The sequence below is a fragment of the Rattus norvegicus genome, chromosome 13 (assembly GCF_021556685.1).
Source record: "Rattus norvegicus strain SHRSP/BbbUtx chromosome 13, alternate assembly SHRSP_T2T, whole genome shotgun sequence".
NCBI lineage: Eukaryota > Metazoa > Chordata > Mammalia > Rodentia > Muridae > Rattus > Rattus norvegicus.
Window position 1 is genome coordinate 108,399,553 of NC_141546.1, and position 21,131 is coordinate 108,420,683.

At 41.8% G+C, this 21,131-nt stretch overlaps 1 long non-coding RNA gene across 1 annotated transcript in view; it reads right to left on the bottom strand.

Annotated features, from left to right (window-relative positions):
* LOC102549557 (uncharacterized) overlaps positions 1-20,697 on the bottom strand; it is a 250,849-nt gene extending 230,152 nt beyond the window's left edge. The window contains exons 1-2 of the long non-coding RNA XR_015635824.1: positions 20,520-20,697; positions 19,320-19,509 (exon numbers count right to left, since the gene is read on the bottom strand). This is a non-coding gene — a long non-coding RNA (uncharacterized LOC102549557). The remainder of the gene's footprint in view (positions 1-19,319; positions 19,510-20,519) is intronic.
* Between the last annotated feature and the right edge of the window lie 434 nt (positions 20,698-21,131).

Genomic DNA, 21,131 nt, shown 5'->3' on the forward strand with positions numbered 1-21,131 from the left:
GTAAGACTGAGTTTTGATGTGAAGATTTGGGTGAGCTTCCTTCCTTCACTACTTAGCTTACCAGGGACCAAGGAGTTCATGTAGGTCCTCTAGCCTGAAGATGTATAGATGCAGGGATGGATGGGGCAGACCAATACAAGAAGAAAATATGTTAACTAACCATGTATGACTTGATGGCCCAAGATTATTGATGAGTGACAGAGAAAGAAACCAAAGTCTGTCATCTTCTTGGTGGTCTTGGAGAAGCCATCCCAGCTCTGAAAAATATACATCTGTTATATGATTAAGGCCTTCTCAAAGGCTCCTCTGGGATGAGGAGTATTCTGTAAGCTTCTCAAAGGCAATACTATTAAGGGTAGAGCTGACATGACCTAGGTCCTAGAAATATCAGGACCTAGGATTACATCATCTTCAGATATAGCAAGGGTGTGAACCACAGGCCTGCCTGTGCTTTTAAGGGCACCACTAAAACACCAGGGCACACTTAGAAGCTCAGCCATGGGCAAGTCATACAGATGGGTGACCTCTGTAGCTCTATCACCAGAAATTCTGGGATTGGCTAAAAGTGGAGGCTACAATTAGCCAAGCCATATTTTTAGTGCTTGCTCATGTAAAGAAAAAGAGAGCATCGTATTTGAAATATTTACTACATAAATTTGGTCTAAGTTGACAAAAAGGAAGTATTCTACCAGAACATATAGATAACCCTAACTCTTTTCTACTCTCCTGCCCATTCTCCTTCTGGTTACTTCAGAGTGGAGCAGGCTATGAACTGCCAAAGAATGGACTGCCAGTCAGGTATGCCTTTCTCCATATAGGAAGCTACCCCCCCTTGCCATGACTCTAGCTCTTCATTTGGTCCAAAGGAAAGATTATATTGCATAGTGTGTGTCAGAATAGATGAGCTAACCCCCTGGGGTCTCTGGGACCATTTAGGGTACTGTGATACCTACTTGTCTTTCAAAGTGTAGGGGATGACTATAGAGAACTGCTTATGATTTCTGCCTTTCTCCCAAGGACCCATGAACTGCATTTTCCTTGTGTGCTTACTCAGTCTCTACTGTTCTGCTGCTGATCTTCCATCACCATCACCTCTGTCAGAAAGCATAGCTCCCCCTTCTCCTGGCCTTGTTTGCTTTACATTTGTACATGGAACTCTTGCTTAAGTCAGGATACTTTGACTACAGAGCTTGTAGGCAGAGTTCATGCATAAGGACTGTTCTTTAGAAGTACTGACATCCTTACTTACCATAGAAAGAAAGAGTCTAGGAAAGTTGGAGTGATAATAGTAGTTTGGCCTGAGTCTAGTGACTCTAAACTGCCTTTATTGAGAACAGGCTATGGTAGCGCACAAACATCAGGTGTTTTAAACTTATGTTTAGATTTATTTTTTATATATGAGTATTTTGTATGTTTGCATGTATGTTTATCATGTGCATGCCTGGTTACCTTAGAGGCAAGAAGATGGCATTGGGTTCCTGGAACTGGAGTATGGTTGATTGTGAGCTGCCACATGGGTGCTAGAACTAAATCTGGGTCTTCTGGAAGAACAAGTCCTCTTAGCCACTGAGCCACTCTAGCCCCTAAAGGATTTTTAAAACCCTTCCTGGCTCTTCCTTCTGAATGGTACAAAGAAATGGATCCATGAGGACATCTGTCTCTCTAGTTCTCCGACTACTTGTGTAGTCATTGTGTAGTCAAAGTACTAAAATACTTTGTAGTAATCTCTAAAGGGTGAGGGTCTATTTTCTCTCACTGCCCATTAGATTGAGATTATAAAAGTTATTTTTCATTACAGTCAATTTCACCAATATTCTACAAGATTATTGTTTCTATTTCATTTTATATCCCAGAACTTGGAATATATTAAATTGTACCTTTAAGATTACACAGGTAGGAAGTAATGTATCTAGCATCGAAGTCCCCCTCCACCTGCTTCTAAAAGCTGAGCCCTTTGCCCTATAGCAAGTGTGTCTGGATGATCCTCTTCTCCCCCCTCCCCAGCCATTAATCTATGTATACTCAGACCCTAGCACAGTGCCTTATAGGAGGTAGGTCACAAGCTAAGTGATTGATGATTGAATAAAAATACAGTCCCTCACCTCAAAGAATTTATTTACAATCTAGCAGCAAAGTCAATACATAAAGGGGCTAAAACATAATAGCAATTCAAAAGATATATAACAATCCCCCACAACTATACAAAGCTGTCACTACGCTGTGTGAGATTAATTGCCAAATGAATGATATAGACACTAAGTCTGTAGGGGCAAAATGACTGGCAAAGAATCCTGGAAAAACAAGGATGCATTTAGGACAATATTAATATTTATGAAATGCTTACTTTGGGCAAAGCCTTACATACAAAGACTACAGAACTCTACCCATGCTCCCCAAGTACACTGAATTTAGAAAGAAAAGACACATAGACAGGCAAATATAAGATGAGGTTTTGAAAGTCCATTTTGAGGTTCTAGAATGACCCTCCAAAAACTCAGGTGACAGCAGATGCTGGTGAGAATGTGGAGAAAGAGGAACACTCCTCCATTGTTGGTGGGATTGCAGACTGGTACAACCATTATGAAAATCAGTCTGGAGGTTATTCAGAAAATTGGACTTTTTGGGCATATACCCAAAAGATGCCCCAACATATAACGAAGACACATGCTCCACTATGTTCATAGCAGCCTTATTTATAATAGCCAGAAGCTGGAAAGAACCCAGATGCCCTTCAACAGAGGAATGGATACAGAAAATGTGATATACTGCAAAATGGAATATTACTCAGCTATCAAAAACAATGACTTTATGAAATTCATAGACAAATGGGTGGAACTGGAAAATATCATCCTGAGTGAGGTAACCCAATCACAGAAAAACACACATGGCATGCACTCATTGATAAGTGGCTATTAGCCCAAATGCTTGAATTACCCTAGATGCACAGAACACATGAAACTCAAGAAGGATGACCAAAATGCAAATGCTTCACTCCTTCTTTAAAAGAAGAGCCTGCTCCACATGTGGCCCATATATATACAGCTACCAAACTAGGTAAGATGGATGAAGAAAAGAAGTGCAGGCTGACAGGAACCAGTAGATCTCTCCTAAGAGACACACCCAGAATACAGCAAAAACATAGGCAAATGCCAGCAGCAAACCACTGAACTGAGAACGGCACCCCCGTAGAAGGAATCAGAGAAAGGACTGGAAGAGCTTGAAGGGGCTCGAGACCCCATATGAACAACAATGCCAACCAACCAGATCTTCCAGGGACTAAGCTACTACCCAAAGACTATACATGGACTGACCCTGGACTCCAACTGCATATGTAGCAATGAATAGCCTAGTAAGAGCCCCAGTGGAAGGGGAAGCCCTTGGTCCTGCCAAGACTGAACCCCCAGTGAACTTGATTGTTGGGGGAAGGGTGGTAATGGGGGGAGGATGGGGAGGGGAACACCTATAGAGAATGGGAGGGGTAGGGGTTAGGGGGATGTTGGCCCAGAAACCAGGAAAGGGAATAACAATCGAAATGTAAATAAGAAATACCCAAGTTAATAAAGATGAAAAAAAAAAAAAGAAAATATCTTCATCCACCAGTCATACTGCACTGAGGATCATACAACATAGATCACTGTGAGAAAAAAAGCAGCAATGGTGTAGTGAACTACATCAGCTGATTTTTATCCAGGAGAAAAACAGGCAGGCATCAGGTCTTATAGCCACACCCCTTACATCAATATAATGAAATTTGAAGTAACTGGTTTGCACCACCATTTCAACACTCCAGAAGCAAGAAGATCTCTGTAAGCTTGAGGACAACTTGGACTATGAAGGGAGTTCAAGGCCAGCATTACCTACAGAATAAGGCTCTATCCCAAAACACAGAACAGAAACAAAAATACAGATGCATGAAAGGAAGGGGGAGTCAGATCTCCCCTCTTTCTATTTCTTTGCTTGTGGAAACTCAAAGTCCTGTAACCTCCACAATCAAAGCAAAGTCTACAGACTTGGACAACATTAGATTAATTTGGAAGAACAGCAGAAAATATAAAATCTTCGAACCCACCAAGACCTATTAGCTTAGTGCCTATATAGTACTGGTTGTTCTTCCAGAGTACTCTGGTTTAATTCTAGCACCCACACTGTGGCTCAAAGCTGTCTATAATACAGTCTAAGATGGCCACACCATCTTCTGGCATCCATTGGCATGGCACACACAGGGTACACAGATATACATGCAGGCAAAACAGCCATGTGTATAAAACAAAACTTAAAAACATTAGAGAGTGATTTCTCTATTTATCTAAGTGTGGAGAACTTTGATCCTTGGCTCAAGAGTACTAAGCAGCTGAGAAAATGGTCCCTGTCCTTATCAGTTTCACCTGTCCTTCTCTGAGGCTGTTGCAGTCCTTTAGAAAGTGATTAGCGCAGCATATAAGGAAGCAGTTCAGAATTCTTTTCCGTGTCCTTTACCATGTGCTTTGTGAATAATTCCTTCTTCTCCTAAATCCCTGACTCACTCACCCCTGTAGCTGACTTGTTGCTCCCAATCCCCTGCTTTCCAGCAGCTAGCTAAATAAGAACTTCTCTTGCTACTCAGTCCCCTTAAATGTCAAATTCTCTTTGGAGCTGCTGGACATGCTGGGGGGGGGATTATCTTAGTGCTAAATATAGACTCTGACCCTCTTTGCCACCCAGCACCTTCCCCTGAGTCAGAATTGGCAGCCAAGAAAAGTAAGCAGAGAGGATGCTTGGCTTCTCAGAAAGGAAAGGATTGATCAGGTGAGAACAAAAACAAACAAAAACAGGAGAAAGCAATGGCATTCAAGCCCTAGGTGCACCTGGCCAGGATACAAAAGGGCTGTTGCAGTAGGCATGGATTTCACTTTCTAGTAAACATGCAAAGAGTTGATCTGAGGAAATGAAGCAAGAATTAAATGCTTGTGGCACTTTGAACAGGAGAAAAGACATGAGAGCTGTGATGGTTAAGAATCGACAAAATGCATACAAAAAAAAAAAAAGAATCGACGAAATGCTTTTCTGAGATAATTTTAAAATAAAGTCAAAACTGTTTTCCCAAAATGAAAGTTAGAGGCACTCACCATGGATGGTCTACTGGTAAACAAAGAGGGGACTTCCCTTCAGCACAGTAAACTTGTGTATCTGCAGTGTCATTTCAGGTTTCACCTCTGATAATCCTCACAACTGGGCCATGCAGACCTATAAATCCTTTCTTTGGTAAGTGAAAGTTTAAAGAATCAGGGACCTTGTCAAATATCTACATGTTTACATTCATTTGTCATTTCCTAGGTCATCCTAAGGCAAAAGCTGAAATCTCATCTTTACTCTGTATGGTGGGCATCTTCTAAAAGCCGAAAAATGCCCTACAAGACCAATAATATAAGAACAGTTCACTTGCTACCCTATCTTCTAGTAAGGTATATTTCCTGCTTTTGCTATTTCTCTCTTTCCATATTTCCACCGCACTTGTCTCTAGCCATGTCTCTGTCTTTCTCTCTCATCTCTCTCATACATAATTTTTTACCCTTCCCTCAATTCAATGTGCTCCTTTAAAACTGTTCACTTGCTCTTGCTAGATACCAAAAATAGTAGGACTCTTATATTGTTTATTTGTATTCTCTCTCTCTCTCTCTCTCTCTCTCTCTCTCTCTCTCTCTCTCTCTCTCTCTCTCTCTCCACCCCCCTCCCTCCCTCTCTCTTTAATGGATTTATTTATTACATATGAGTACACTGTAGCTGTCTTCAGACACACCAGAAGAGGGCATCAGATCCCATTACAGATGGTTGTGAGCCACCATGTGGTTGCTGGGAATTGAACTCAGGACCTGTGGAAGAGCAATCAGTGCTCTTAACCACTGAGCCATTGTATTCTCTCTCTTTAGCCCATAACATCTTTCCATTTTTCTCTTTGAGACCTTATAGAATGAGAATCATAATCATGGAATGTTAGACCAAAAAGACTCCAGAGACTGTAGGAATAAGGAAGAAAGAAGAGTGACCATATTAAAAAAAAAAGTCATGGCTTCCAAACAGCAGCATTTCTAACAGCACTACCTCAGTATATACATAGTGCCTGGTACAAGCAAGTCACCATCTAACCATAATGCATAAAGCAGGGATAGTTCTGGACAATCTACTTATTGGCAGAGATAGGGTACATTCAAGGAGGTAGGTCACTTTTTCTGTGGCCTCACCTTTCTCATCCCCAGAGCGAGCCTCAGGCTAGCCTTGGCGAATCACGACAGCAGAGAATCATTTAAGTACAGTCATGCTGTCCTAGAACAGTCCACATTGTGCTGATGACAGTAAACATTAGAACCTCACTGCTCACAATTAAAGACCTTGGGATTCAATTGAATGGAACAGTTGCTAAGCTGCAAAAGATATCTGTGTGGGTGGCTTCTGCCTCAGCCTGTGTGTAGTCATTTGTATGAATGTCCTTGTCAGGGTCTTAATTCTGATTGTAATATTTATAAAGGGTCTTTAACTTGGAAAGACCCATGCCAGGTCCAGTGTGAAGAAAAGAAAGCATGGAGAGGGGAAGAAACCTCTTTAGAAGTGGAATGTGTGATTCAGTGAAAAGTTTGTCTCCTAAAGAGTAGCTGCCAAAATGTACTTACAGACACTCCTGTATCTCTGAGTCTCCTCATTCTGGTAGAAATGGGGGACTGGCATTCACATGGCATGGATGTTACACTGTAAAGTCTAATCATTCCCAGTGAGCACCTAAGGGTCGAGAGGGCACAGGTACAAAGGACCTAACCAGATGTGCCTTTGTTTCTACAAATCTAGGAAGTTCCCAATAAATTTGGCATAAAAAAAGCTGAAAGGAGAAGTCTAATTCATTTTGCTATCTCACCAATCTTTTACTAATAGACTTTAAATATATAACAGCCTAATCCCTGTCATCCTTAAGCCTTTCTTTTTAATTTAATTTTTATAGACAGCCAAGGGCTAGATTGTTTTGATTAAATTGAAGAAGATAACGCATGTGGAAAATGCTTCGTAAATTGTAAAACACCATTCTAGAGTTAGTCATCATTGTTTTCCTCTCTTAACCTGATCATCATTTGGAAGAGTTCATGAGCCTGCCTCCTGCTTAGCCAACCTCAGCAGAGTGCACTGTTACTTTATGGTATAAGTAAGCTGAGCAGAAACAGCAGCAAACTTTCTCTGCCCTCAGAAGCAAAGGTCTTGATTTAAGGATTTATTCATTCAGCAAATACTTACAAAAAAACTATTATTTGTGGGAATGACACTGGTTAATTAAACAGTTCCTGCTGTCAAAGACCTTAGCATTGCACAGGAGAAGAGACACATTTCAAAATTAAGAAAACTATGACAAATTGTGCTTTAATGTCATAAAAAAAAATAGGGTATTAGTAATGAATACAGCAGAGGGGCTTTGATTGGATTGGGAGAGAAGCCCAAAGCCTCGTTCCATGCCTAACAATACTGTGTACTTTGATATGTATGTATATGTGTGTGTGTGTGTGTGTGTGTGTGTGTGTGTGTGTGTGTGTGTGAATGTGTGTCTATGTGCATGTGTATGTGTGTGTGTGTGTGCATGTATTTAGTGAATAATGAGTTGATTAATTAATGGTCATTCAGAAGATTAAAGCTGAGAACTGGAGGGTAAATAGTCATGATAAAAGCTTCTAACAAATGAGAAATGGCTAGTCCACATGGCAAGCCAGGGGAAAGGTGACCTGGTGATGTGAGAACGGAGCAGGTAGATTGCAAAAAGCACTGCAGGCCACCGGATGGAGGAGGTTGTTCTAGCTGAGATGGCTACCCAAAACACTTTAGTCTAGAAGAGACTTAGCCTGAATAATCTGTGAAAGGCTCATGCTGGCGGCATTTTAATCCAAAGACAAAAGCAGAGGGGCCTCCAGCAATTACACTGCCCAGACTGGAAGGAGGGGCAACACAGATGTAGGTGATCATGTGTGTCTGAGGTACCTGGATTTAGAATGAAGAGCCTTTGGATAGTTGATTAGAAGGGTATGGAGCAATCCAAGACAGATCAAGAGGATTCTACCTTGTGTAGGTGAGTAGGTGCATGTGGGAACACTGGAGAAAAGTATTAACGTGGGCTGTGAGGATAGTTGTAATTTTAAAATAGAAACATGTCAGGTATTGTGGTCCATGCCTTTATTCCTACCACATGGGAGGCGAGGCAGGAAGATCCCTATAGAGGCCAGCCTAGAGTGAAAAAATGAGTTGCAGGACAGACTCATCTCAAAATCCTGTCTCAAAAAGTCAAAAGGAAAAAAGAAGGAAGGAAGGGAGGGAGGGAGGGAGGGAGGGAGGGAGGGAGGGAGGGAGGGAGGGAGGGAGGAAAAGTGACATCTTGGTAAAGTAAGCACACCATGCCAGGTTGGATATTTAAACTAAGCTGTGGTCACAAGCTTATTGCCCCATACTATCTGCTCAATCATTCTCATAATGCTTTGTTTTTTAAATGACATCTTCAGAGTTCCTCAGTTATGTGATTTCTCTTTTAATTGTGTTAAAATGCATTTAACACTTTCAGTCTTGTTTACATTATTCAAAGGTATTGAGTGGTTCACTCTGCTTTGTAACTCTTGCCATCGTCTACCCTAGTTGTCTTTTCATTTTAGAGAATATAGAATTCTAGCTCTCCCTTTTTTCTTTCTTGATGATAATCTTTTAAACCGAGATTTTGTGTCTTTAGTGACTTTATGGAGAAATATCTGTCTTGAACCAGGTGAGGTTCTGCAGTAGGTAGAGAGCTGAGCTGATACACTGTCTCCAGCAAGGAACAGCTTTGCTACTAGAACTAGACCTAGGATGGGGATTTGAAAGCTCTGGGGTGATAACCACACTGGAGGCCACAGCTGCTTTCATAGCACTACTGAGCCCAACAAAAACCTTGGCACATATGAGTGTTTTGAGTTGTCATTCATATAAAATAACAACTTATCAGTTTAAATTGCCCAGTGTAATGGCTTCAACCAAAATACAAGGTCCACAGCCATCACCCCAATCAATGATCACCCCAGAAATAAACCTGTATCAAGTAGATAATCATTCCCATCCCCCTTTCTGCCTCACCCCAGCACTATTCCCAGTTCTAAGAAGCCACTCATCTCCTTCCTCTGCAGATTTGCATCCTTTGGGCACTTCCTATCTGTGCCATCTCATACTACCTGGCCCACAGTGGCTCAGGAATTTATTTTAGCAGTGATGTACAGCCTTTTGCAGGACTCCTAGTAAGCAGAGAAAATATCAGCCTGCCTTAAATCGTGTTGGTAGGATAGCAGTGCTGGAAGGGATGTAAGATATCTCCCCAAGCCTCAGGCTCCCCCAGGGCAAGAGCCCCAGAATTTCTAGGGCATTGCTTTCTAGAAAAAAAAGGTGGTTCCTATCAATGGGGATCATGTTAGGCTCAGTGATCCAGGTGCCAGGAAAGCCTCAAGCCTACAAAGATTTCAGGTCACAGTTCTCTGCCCATTGCAAACAAGATGTGGGAGAAACACCCAAGTTAAAACCAAGTACCATGGATCAAGGCAGAACTGTAGGAGTAGGCAGCCTCCTGAAGTCGAAACAAAGACTAAAACAGTTCACAAAATATTTTCCAGATAGTGCCTTAACCACCCTCTCAGACAGCAGTAGCATCTTCCTTTGGACAAATCATGAACAAATCTCCTTCCTCAACATTGAGTGTATCAGATCACCATGCACTGGGCCACACAACCTTGTCTCTGCTGTACCCTTTATTCTATTCATTCCCACAGAAGACTGTCCATTTGTTTCCTTGCAATGTGACTCTTTGCCTTATTGATGCTGTCAGACCACTTTTTAACTTCTCTAAATTATAGTACATGTGGTCTTTTATTACTCCTACTTTCCACAAATTTTTTCTCCATTTGTACTGCAGATTTGCTATAAAATGGAGGCCACTGGACAGACCCTGTACACAGAGAGCACATGGTGAGAGCAATGAAGAGTACAGTGCTAATAAAAACCCTATTTTGCCAGAAGAAAGTGAACAAAATTTGAAAATTCACATGAAACCAAGTCTGAGATTCCAGACGCAAGGTTCTTTGTACTGTGAATTAATATTTATCCTTACCTGTAGAGTTGTAAGGGGAAAGTGAGCTTCATAGAAAATTATTAAGGAAGGTACAATATTTTAGAACTTAAGAATAATGAAATTGCCCTGATGAGATGTCTTAGTGAAATGCTTGCCAAACCAGCATGAGGACCCAAATTCCATGCCCAGAATTTGTTTCAAAACAAACAAACAAATGAACAAAAATACTAGCATCAAAAGTGTGGTGGCATACCCTTTTAATTCCAACAGTGGGAGGTGGCTATCCTTGAGCTTGCTAGCCAGCCTTGCCAAGGCCAACGAGCTCTAGGCTAGTAAGAGACCTTGTCTCAAGAAATAAGATGGATAGCACTTGAAGAACGACAGTGGAGATGCTTCTCTGGCTTACATACATACAAACATGTACCCACTACATTAACATGTACATGGACACACACACACACACACACACACACACACACACACACACACAGAAAATGGATTCAGAGATGTTCAGTCACTGTTGAAAAAAGTTAGCCTGACACATGCTAACTGCTGGACATTTGATTCTAGCTCTGTCTCTTCTGGCTGGCTAGTACCTCATCTCTAAAATGATAATGGGGAGTCCTGTCTTAAGATGTTTCTGCGATTATAAAGGAATATTAATACACAGCTTGGATCATCATAGATGCTGAGTTAGAAGGTAACTGTTAGGATTGCCAACATGAAGTGTGAGACCAACAGTTATGGTTACAGAAGTCCTCTTTGTGCGTATCTTTATCATCTTCTTTAAGAGTATGCACACCTTTGGGGTAACAGCATATTGAAGTGGGACAGCAGAAGAGATACCACAGACATACTGAAAGAGGAAAGAATGTTGCTAAAGGCAACAGAGAATTTTTTTTACATAGGAGTCATTTATCCATGGGTAAGAGAAGGGTCATGGTATGTATGTATTTGTTTTTTTTTTCATTTAGTTTGTTTGTTTGTTTCTGGCTACATGTACATTTGTATCTTCCAGACACTGCAGCTGCAAAGCTTACATTTCTATAATCAAGACAGCCCAGAGTTCTGCTGTCTCTTCCCTCTCGCTTAGTTGGCTCCCTGGCGTGGGGCATAATTCCACCTCACAGCTCACATACTCCCCTGAAGCTGGATTAAATGTGTCTCAGGGTTTGATCAGAAAGCATGTGCATTTGTCACACTTTGATGTGTCAGCACTTGTCCACACATGACTCCTTTTACACGTATGGGAAATGGGGGGCTCAAAGATGTTACCTCTTGCTTTAGCCACATGTCTTGAGAAGCCTCATTGCTCTGCATTCATCTGCTGTTTATGAGAAAACCAGCTGTATTTCCGTCGACATTCCCTGACCATTATAATGCAGTTACTGTAGATAATGCTCTGTGAGTGCAGTATGTTATCACCACTTTAACAGCCTGACATACGATCAGCTCATATTATCACTTAAATGAATCCATTAAGCAGCAGCTAGAGGCTTCCAGGAGTTGAAGCAAAAGCATCAAATGGGCCAACCTGAGCCACTGCCAAGGCAACCAACCTCTTCTGCTGAAGAAAACTGCAATCTACCTGAGGGTCAGACAGCTTGCCTCGAGACTTCTGAAAGCATTTTATTCAGGGACAAAGATAGACCTTCTCAAACTTAGATTAAAGGGTAAAATTCCCATTTTACTTCATCTGGCTTTGAAACAGAGAAAGAGACTAATACTGGAGATTCTATTTGGCCTTGACCTTGAACTCACTGACTGCCAGTGGAGTTTAACAGGCAGGAGAAGTGCACCAAGTTTGCAAACTTTCTGCAAATGCATTCTTTCATTCGATCTCTGAACTCTCTCAGTAAAATCGGCGCTATTACTATTGCCATGTTTCCACAAGGATATGGGGATTGTGATCAGTTCCACCTTACAAGATCGACAGGAAAGGATAGAATCACACTTGTGAAATGCTGAGCTTCACATAAGCCCTTTCCCTTTGGTACTCGCTATGACACTGAGATCCTTCAGTAGTGAAGAACATCCGTGGAAAACTGTTTCCAATGGCGTGGAACTTAATCCCTAAATCCCATATAAATCACAACTCTTACTTATTTGGCTCATGGAATGGGTGCTTGAGGGGAGGGGACCACAGCTCTCTGAATCCAAAGCCATAAGCTCATCAAAAGTTGGGTGTGAAAAGAACCAGATATTATTAAGTGATAAAGTTTTAGACTAGTAGAGTTTCAGTTACCACAGACCAGCAAATGAATTGTAGACAAGAGTTCCTAGAGCGGAGGACAGTGGGCTGCCCTGTGGCTTGGAAGACTGGATCAAAAGAGGTTTTGAATTTTAACTGAAACATGGAAAACATGTCTCCAGCTAGGATAGCACAAACAGCTTCTCAGAGCTGGGTGATATAGGTAGTAAAGATTTCATTGGTGGATGGGATATAGTCAAGGGTGACCTCTCTCCTGTATTGTTGAGCCTATGTGCCTTTTGCCCTAGTTCTTTCAGAATCCCACAGTCCCACAATCCATAAGTGACCTTTCTTGTGATACATGAGACTTCCTACTTGGGAATAGCCCCCACCAAAACAGCTTGCCTTTTGTAGCCTGGTACTAATACGCCTTCACCAATCATAGAGAAATCCAGTGGCTCTGTTTCTCCATCTCAATTTAACCATTCTTAACCAGGGTGAAAGAAGATGACCAATGGGAAATAAAAAGTACTGCAATGAACTTTATCTACTTTGCAGTCATTCTAGACACTAATTCACCGGAAATTTTACCCACCTGCTAGCAAAGAGCTAAGAGAGCTAAATCGGTAGAAAGACTGTAGCCTACAACAAGAGCATGTGCAAATTACTCTAGGACCAGCTAGGTTCCAGACTTTGCAACCTCAGACTCCTGGAAGACACAGGACAAGGCTGGTCCTTCCGGCATCCCTCCCACCATCCTACATTCTGTGTGCTAGAGCCAAAAAGGATCAATGACTATTTTGGGGCTTGCAAAACCCATTCTGAGATCATCACTATATATGGTATGAAGCAAAGGCTCACTGGTGAGGTACAGACAAGAGGACTGAAGGGGAAACAGTCCCTGCCCACCAGAACAGATTTGCCCATCTGTGGCTAATGGGGTAAAAAGAAAAAAAAAGGGTACTTCCTCTGTTCTCCTGCCTGTACCACCACATAAATTGAAACAGACAGAATTACCATTGATACAAATTAAAAACAAATAAAAAGGGTACACAGAGCTGTTTCTGAGAGTTCAAACTCCATTACCAACTGATTTACTGAGCAGTGACCTGTGATTGTTGCAGGGAGGGGAGAGGGGTGAGGAGCCTCTGTGAATCCCATCAGCCCCATCTCCACATGCCAGACCAGTCAATAAGCTATTTAATTTAATGGGAAATGGTATTGACGAGGCAGAGAATGCAGCTCACAAAAGATGCAGCTGCAAGAAGCAGATAAAGTCTTCAGCCTCCTTCTCAGGGTGTCCAACCACCAGCATCCCCTCTGCTGGAATCAGCATGAGATCCATGGAATTCATGGGATGCTTCGGGCCCTTTGGTGAAAGGTTGGTCAGAGATTGCTAAGAAAATGGGAAAGAAATCTTCCAAGCCAAATGACATTTAAGAGAAAAGGTGGCCAGCAAGGGGAGGGTCAGTTCTTCCTGAGGGAAACAGCCAGGCACTCCCCTGTAGAAGGAAGCCATTTTTTTGTGTAGTTTTTATAGGGTCAGGCCAGGACTGCAATGCTCTCAGAACCAGAAGTGTTCTGCTCCCTCCACAAAACTGAGGCTGAGGAAACCAAGGTCACACATGTCATTGCAGCCAGGGTGAGGAGGCAGGCAGACTAGAAACAGATTTGAAATTTAGCAAGTCAGAGCTTGGGGAAATTTGGGAAAGAATCAAGCTCAATGCTTCCCATGCCTAAGGATATGACTGAGGTCAGAGGCAGTGTGGCAGAGCAGACCACTGTGCTGTAGATTCAGTGCAAACCCACTACTTTGAAGGATGTAATGGGCTCAAACAAACATCAAAGATTGGATGGTGACTTTTTACAAAACACAATTCTGGGATTTGAGGACTAAACACGAAAGGGCTGGTGAGTAGTGCTGTCTCTTAGACTAACAATTATCTAACATATGCATGGAGTGTGCGGGGTATGGTTTTAAGTGTCCTATAATCAATCATTGACTTCTGCAAGCACAGTAGCATCCTTGTAAGGTGGACACTGTTTTTATTTATTCTTATATAGATGAGAAAATTGCAGCAAGGAAAAGTGGCTTTCCCAAGGCTAATCAAACAAAGAAACAAACGGTGAAATTTGCATGTAGCTGTCTAGCTCCAGAGATAGATATGTTCCTTGAAAAATGGAGGCCAGAGGTAGATTCTCAGTGGGAGAGGATAAGCCTAGCCTTACAGAGACTTGATGTGCCAACATAGGGGAATACTGGGGATCCCACCTGTTCAGAGGAGAAGGGGAGGGAGGGGGAAGAATTGTGGGAGGGGGTAATCCTGAGGGACAGGGAGCAGGATGTAAAATGAATAAGTATTAATAATTAGTTAATTAATTAATAACATTTAAAAAGACAAGAGCATGATATTAGTACAGGAGGAGACATGTACTACAGGACAAGTGGAAAAAGAAAGCATCCCTGGACTTTCTCAGAGCCATTAACATGTTGACAATAACTAAGACATGTCTGGAAGTCAGGGTGTCAGTGGCTAGAACAATGAGCTCTGGTGAGTCCTTGGGTTTACAACGCATGCTGGGTAAAATAGCTGTTTTAATCAAGGTGCTATAGCCACGTCAAGCTGGATCACTACAAGGAACTGACTTGTGTCAGTTTCACACTTGTAAACCATCTTTGAGTGTCCTCTGATGGGCCTATATGTTAAAGGTTTGGTCACAAGCTCATGGTGCTGGCAGGAGGTAGTGGAACCTATAATAAGGCAAAGTCTAGTAGATGAAGTCAGTCCCTGGAGACATTGTCTTGAAGGTGATACTTGTACCATGCCCCACACCTCTCTCCTTTCTGGCTGTGATGAGGTGAGCAGCTTTGCCTCACTACTGACTTCACCACCATGACTTCACTCTGTCTCACTGAGGGCCCAGAAAGAAAAGTCTCATTTTGTGTTGATACCAGGCTTCTTCAGACTCTAGGTCCCATCTGCCTTTGGCTTCCAGTCTTCATACATCGAGAATAGATTTTTGTAAAATTTAAAGACTATAATTAAGGCTGAGAAGATGGCTGAATAACATTGCTTTTGTACCTAACTACTATGGGCTGAAGCTTCTAAAATAAACCCTGAGCCAAAATAAAACCTTTCCAAGCCAATACTTTATATAGTTTTTGTTACAGTCAAAGACAGGTAAGTATCAAATACACAGTATAATCTCAAGTGTCAGCTTCTCGTTCCTGAGAGTAATGAGTGCTCTAAGACAGAGCACCTGGACTTCTGAGAAAGTTTGTATTGGCCTAGCAAACATGCTACTACCTCTCAGCGTTCAACACTAAACAGCAGGTAAAATAACCAAGAGAAATTATAAAAGAGAACAAAAGAGCTTCATGTTGTAACACTTAACATTTCCTTGCCTTTTGAACAAGGTTCAGATTTTTCACTTGTGGCGGGCCCCTGCATTGGCTTTTCTGGGCTGTCAAACTAAACAGCACACACTAGGGACTTACAAAAGTCGCACTTTCCATAGCACTGCAGGAAAGAAGCAAAGTGTCAATGGGGTTTGTGCTTCCTGAGTCTTCTTTCTTTACTGATTACAACCTGCCCTGGGTCCTCACTGGATCCAGCATCCCTCTGTCCATATTTGTCTCTGCTGTCCCTTTGTGGGGTAAACTTATTATTAAAGGTCACTAGCTAGACTGAAGGAGGACTCACCCTAGTGACCTCAGCTGAAATTAAACATTAAAATTCTACTTCCTAGAAATGTCAAAGAAGCTATACTCATGAAGTTTCACCAACATGGTTGTCTAATCATGGCTAGAATACAGATCATATTAAAGACTTGATAACTTGAAAGGAGGAGGGCTTATAAACTACAGGCAACTAAGTAAAGCTGAGAGCAGGAAAAATAGTCTTCTCCAGGGAAGAGCACACAGAGTGGTTATCCAATACTAAATGGCCAGCCCTGAAAACATATATACATGTAATACAATGTGGACTGATCAGGTTATATTTACATATTTAGGAATATACACACACAAACACACACACACACCACCACCACCACCACCACCAGCAGCAGCAGCAGCAGCAGCAGCAGCAGCAAAAATTTAAAGAAAAAGAAGAAAGGGATTTGAAAGAGAACAAGGGTTTTGACATACAGAAATATGTGGAAAATACATTTCAACCCATAGCCCCTCACTCAATGCAGCAAGTGCTACGTAGAAGAACTTATTTTTGTGACTGAGGAGATGAGTGACTAAAAGTAGATATGGAGTGCTGAACTGTAAGTACAAATGGCCCCAATAGAGTGTCATTTCAAAGGATTAGGGCCTGTGGCCTTGTGGGGGTGTTTGTTTGTTTATTTGTTTGTTTGTTTGTTTGGTTGGTTGGTTGGTTGGTTTTGTAGGCAGTGTGTCACTGCAGGTGAGCTGTGAGGTTTCAGAAGCTCAATCTAGGCCCAGTGGCATCATTCTTCCAGATATCTGCCAATGTGGATATAGGACTCTTAGCTATCTCTCTAGCACCATGTCTGCCTGCATGCCACCATTCTTCCCACATGACTAACTTCTGAACTGTAAACTGGCCCCAACTAAATACTTTCCTTTCTAAGAGTTGCCATGGTCATGGTGTATCTTCATTGCAATAAAACCCCAATTAAGCCATGGATTATGTCAGAAGGGAGTAGGTGTTGTGAGGGACAACGATGTAAGAGAAAGAGAGAGAGAGAATAGCAGGGGGATACATTATTGTTACATAATAGAACCAGAGAAAACATCTCAGATAACAGAGTTAAACAGAGACCTGAAGAAAGTCAGGAAATGAAATATATATATATATATATATATATATATAATTGACATTATATATATATATACATATATGACATAAAGATGTTTTTATAATAGTGCTTTGTTCATGGTGAGTCACATAAGTGTATGCAGCAACAGCGACAACAGTAGCAGCAGTGGAAGGGGCTTCTTATTGCTGTTATAGACATACTCTGATGTGTGTACAGTCTCCCCAGCTCCCCAGTAATCAGACCAGGACCAGCCATGTACATTCCTGGTCCATTGCTGGCCCTGTCATCAGGTGAACCCATAAATCAATCCTATTGTTGGTGCTCAGTGTTCACAATACTCAGACACAGAGCCCTGGGGCCTGCAGAACCTCACAAATTCTAGTATTCAGTATCCATAGTCCAGAGATACAGAGCTCTGAGGCCAGCAGCTCCCTGTGGCTGGTCTTTTCCACTTTGTGGGTTCTCTCTTCCACCCTTCTTCACCCCTTTTTCTTCCACCCTTTCAACCCCCTAACATTGTATAGAAGAGAAAAAAAGATACAGAGGAAAGGAAAGAGATCCCTGAATAAAGTCATGGGTCAGAATGGGAGCAACGTTATCATTAGACTACCTCCTGTTGATAGGGGACATAGAGTTCCTTGGAGGCAAGTTTGATCTTTGCTGTTAGGATATATAATTTCTTCCTTTTGATGTTTCTTCTTTGCAAAAGACTATTCAATACACTGTGACCAACAACAACCAACCAACAACCCCCTACCTCTTTTGGGGCCTTAACATTCATACACACTCCAAAAAGTCCTCAGAATTACAAATATCACACAATTGCAGAAACTATCAGCAGCTGGCAAAATCATGCCTCTGATAAAGCATGAGGCAATCACAGTTAGCTACTATGGACAATCTGAAGCAGCTTCATATCCCACACCTAGTATTAAAATGAAAACATATTCTTAGAATATTTCTGTGTATTTAAAAAAACCAGAAATTCTAAAATTGCCATTATAGCTCCCCACAAATCCCTTACTGAATTGATTTTCTACACACTATGAAGGTGCAGAAGCCTAGGTTTCTCTCCAACATTTTTTCTTAACATGGCTAGAGTTCAGTTTTTGTGCTGGGCTTTTGCTTAGGGCCCAGCTCCATCATTTCTGTCTAATCACTTCTGGGTTATTTTCCTGAGGACAATGGCTCTCAGCAAGGGAAGAAAGGTTTCCTCCATCTAATGAAGCATTTGATAATGTCCGGAAATAATTTCATTTTATGGACTCAATCCCTTGAGCCTACTGACACTTGGTTAATAAAAGGCCAAAGATAGTAAATGTCTTACTGGACTGGGTATGGTGGCACACCTTTCAGCTCAGCAGTCAAGAAGCAGAGACAGGATCATAATGAGCCCCAGGTCAGTCTACAGAGTGACACCATTTCTCAAAAATAAATAAATAAATAAATAAATAAATAAATAAATAAATAAATAAAGTGATTTAAAAGATGAATGTATATCTTTATGCAGAGAATGGCTTCCTCGATGCAGAATTTTTCAACCCACAATGTGGGTAGTGCTAAAGTTAGGAAAGTCTGATAAAGGGCAAGAAATACAAATGAATATAATATACCAACCAAAGGCCAAAGAAGTCAGAAATCTGGGCTATGTCATGACAAAGTGTTCCTTAAAGTGGAACATTTCCTCTTTCCTTGTCTTTCTACTTCCTGAGCATCCCCCAGTACCTGAAGTCTGCCACAGGTAGCCCCAGGAACTGCTACCTATACCTCATACTTTTTCACTATTTACACCTCTACAGCCCAGCAGGCACACTTCCCTGGAGAGATCACTATAGCTCTTGATCTCATAAATACTTCTAGAGACTGGACATTTCAGTACTTGCTGCTTCCTAGTATAGACAGACAGTGCATGAGAGGCTACTGTACTAAGGCTCAGGCTGGGTTTTCTGTCTTTCTCAGAGATGGATTATTGCCAAGTCTATTTCTAGGGCTGCATGGGATGGCCTTCAAGCAGACCAGTCATTTTTTTCTCTACCACAATCATATCTGAATCTACTTCACTGAATGTGCTAGGCCTAACTTCATTTGTTAATTCCCATGATTCTATGGCACAGAATCTATCTTTACAACCATTTTTACCATAGACATTAGGCTACCCCAATGATAGGAGCCCTCCCCCTAAGTACCTGAGAGTAGCACAGCACTTTCTGCATTCAAGAGGTTAGCCACCCTCCTTGCATAGGAAGCACTTACTCTCTTCAGTTCCCTTGTGCAGAGGCCTGTGTGAGTCAGGATCCAGTAGAGTGAAGGAGCACTTTACAGGCCAGGGAACAGTGGTGTTGGGACTGACCAGCCCCAGCAGTGTCTGAGAGCTTTTGTGGGTCCTTGTAGCATGTTCTAGCAGCCTGAAGAGCCCCTGAAGGCAGATTTCTATGGCAACAGTCTGTCCAAGAGATAAAAGTTGCGTTGTGAATGACACCAGTTTCTTGAGTGCCAATAAAGAGTCTCTTAAAGATGTGATGCAAAGATGACCCTGGAGTACTGGCAATGTGAAGTGAGGCTGACGCCAGGTTATAGATGGAACAGAGCATTTTCCCCCAAGACCCAATATAAACAAGAGGAGGAAAAACCTACAACATAAGTGTTAACTAGGAACAGGGAATGAGTGGAAGTGGGCAGCATGCATGGCATCAGGATTGGCTGTGGGGTTAACCTTACAATATATTCCACCCTTCTTCCTGACTCTGGAAATAGATCACGGTTTATCAAAAAGGACTAAAGATTTGGCTTGAATTAATTCTAGCACCAGAGAAAGGAGCGATTACTGACATTCCTCCCGTTTCGACATGCTTAGAATCTGCCTTCCTCCTGATAGTTTTTGTCCAGTCAGTCCTGGCTGGTAGTGAGCCTGCTGTAAATCATGAATTTTTCCACAATAAAAACATTTAAGCACTGTGCCTCGCCAGAGACCAATCTGAGATAATAACTATGAATATGTTTTGTAAATGGTGAAACATTAAGCTAGCATTTACCATAATGTTCTCTGTAGAACATTAATTCCATGGGATATTAGTAAGATTCTCAAGTCAAAAAACAACAATAAAGTTAAAAGGCAGTAGATGCTGTTTTAATTGTGGGATTTGTGGATATCTTTTCAATGTTGGATTTGCTGTAGAACCCTTCACTGCAGAGCCATCTTGAATGATAGAAGTATTCAAAGTTCACTCTGGGGCTTTGTTGGTGTTTGTTTTTGTTTTCACCTTCTCTGAAGCTCAACTTAAAAGCTCCTCGGTTAAGACAATGAACTCCATGGATCAAGCACCAAGGTTATGATGCTCTGTGGGACTCACAGCTCTTTTACCTGGTGTCTTAGTTAGGATCTTATTGCTGTGAACAGACCCTATGACCAATGTAAGTTTTATAAAGGACAACATTTAATTGGGGCTGACTTACAGGTTCAGAGATTCAGTCCATTATCATCAAGGCGGGAGCATGACAGCATCACAGCATCCAGGCAGGCATGGTGCAGGAAGAGCTGAGTTCTATACCTTCACCTGAAGGATGCCAGGAACAGACTGAGCATCCCCAGGCAGCTAGGAGGAAGGTCTCCAAGCCCAACCACCCCTACAGTGACACACTTCCTCTAACAAGGTCACACCTTCTAACAGTGCCACTCCCTGGGCCAAGCGTATGCAAACCATCACACCTGGCATATCCTGTGTGCCTCATAACTGTGCAAGCTCTCTTGTCCTACTGGGTCACAAGTATATGCTACTTTGTCTGTGTCTACCACACTGCTGACACGCTATCACACTACAAATCATCTCCAAAGAGCCTGTCCCATGAGGACTTTCAAGGGCCCTCATATGTAGCTGGAATCAAGCAAGCAACTTCAGAGCCAATCTTCTGATTCTTTTCTTTTTCTTTTGAGCTATAAGCAAATAATATTTGAAAAACAAAGCAATACTTAAGAAACCCTGACTACTAGGGAAAACAGTTGCCCCCACCAAGAGTAGAATAAAAAGACTGCAGTAATAGTTAAGGTATGCATTTCTCTTCAATAAA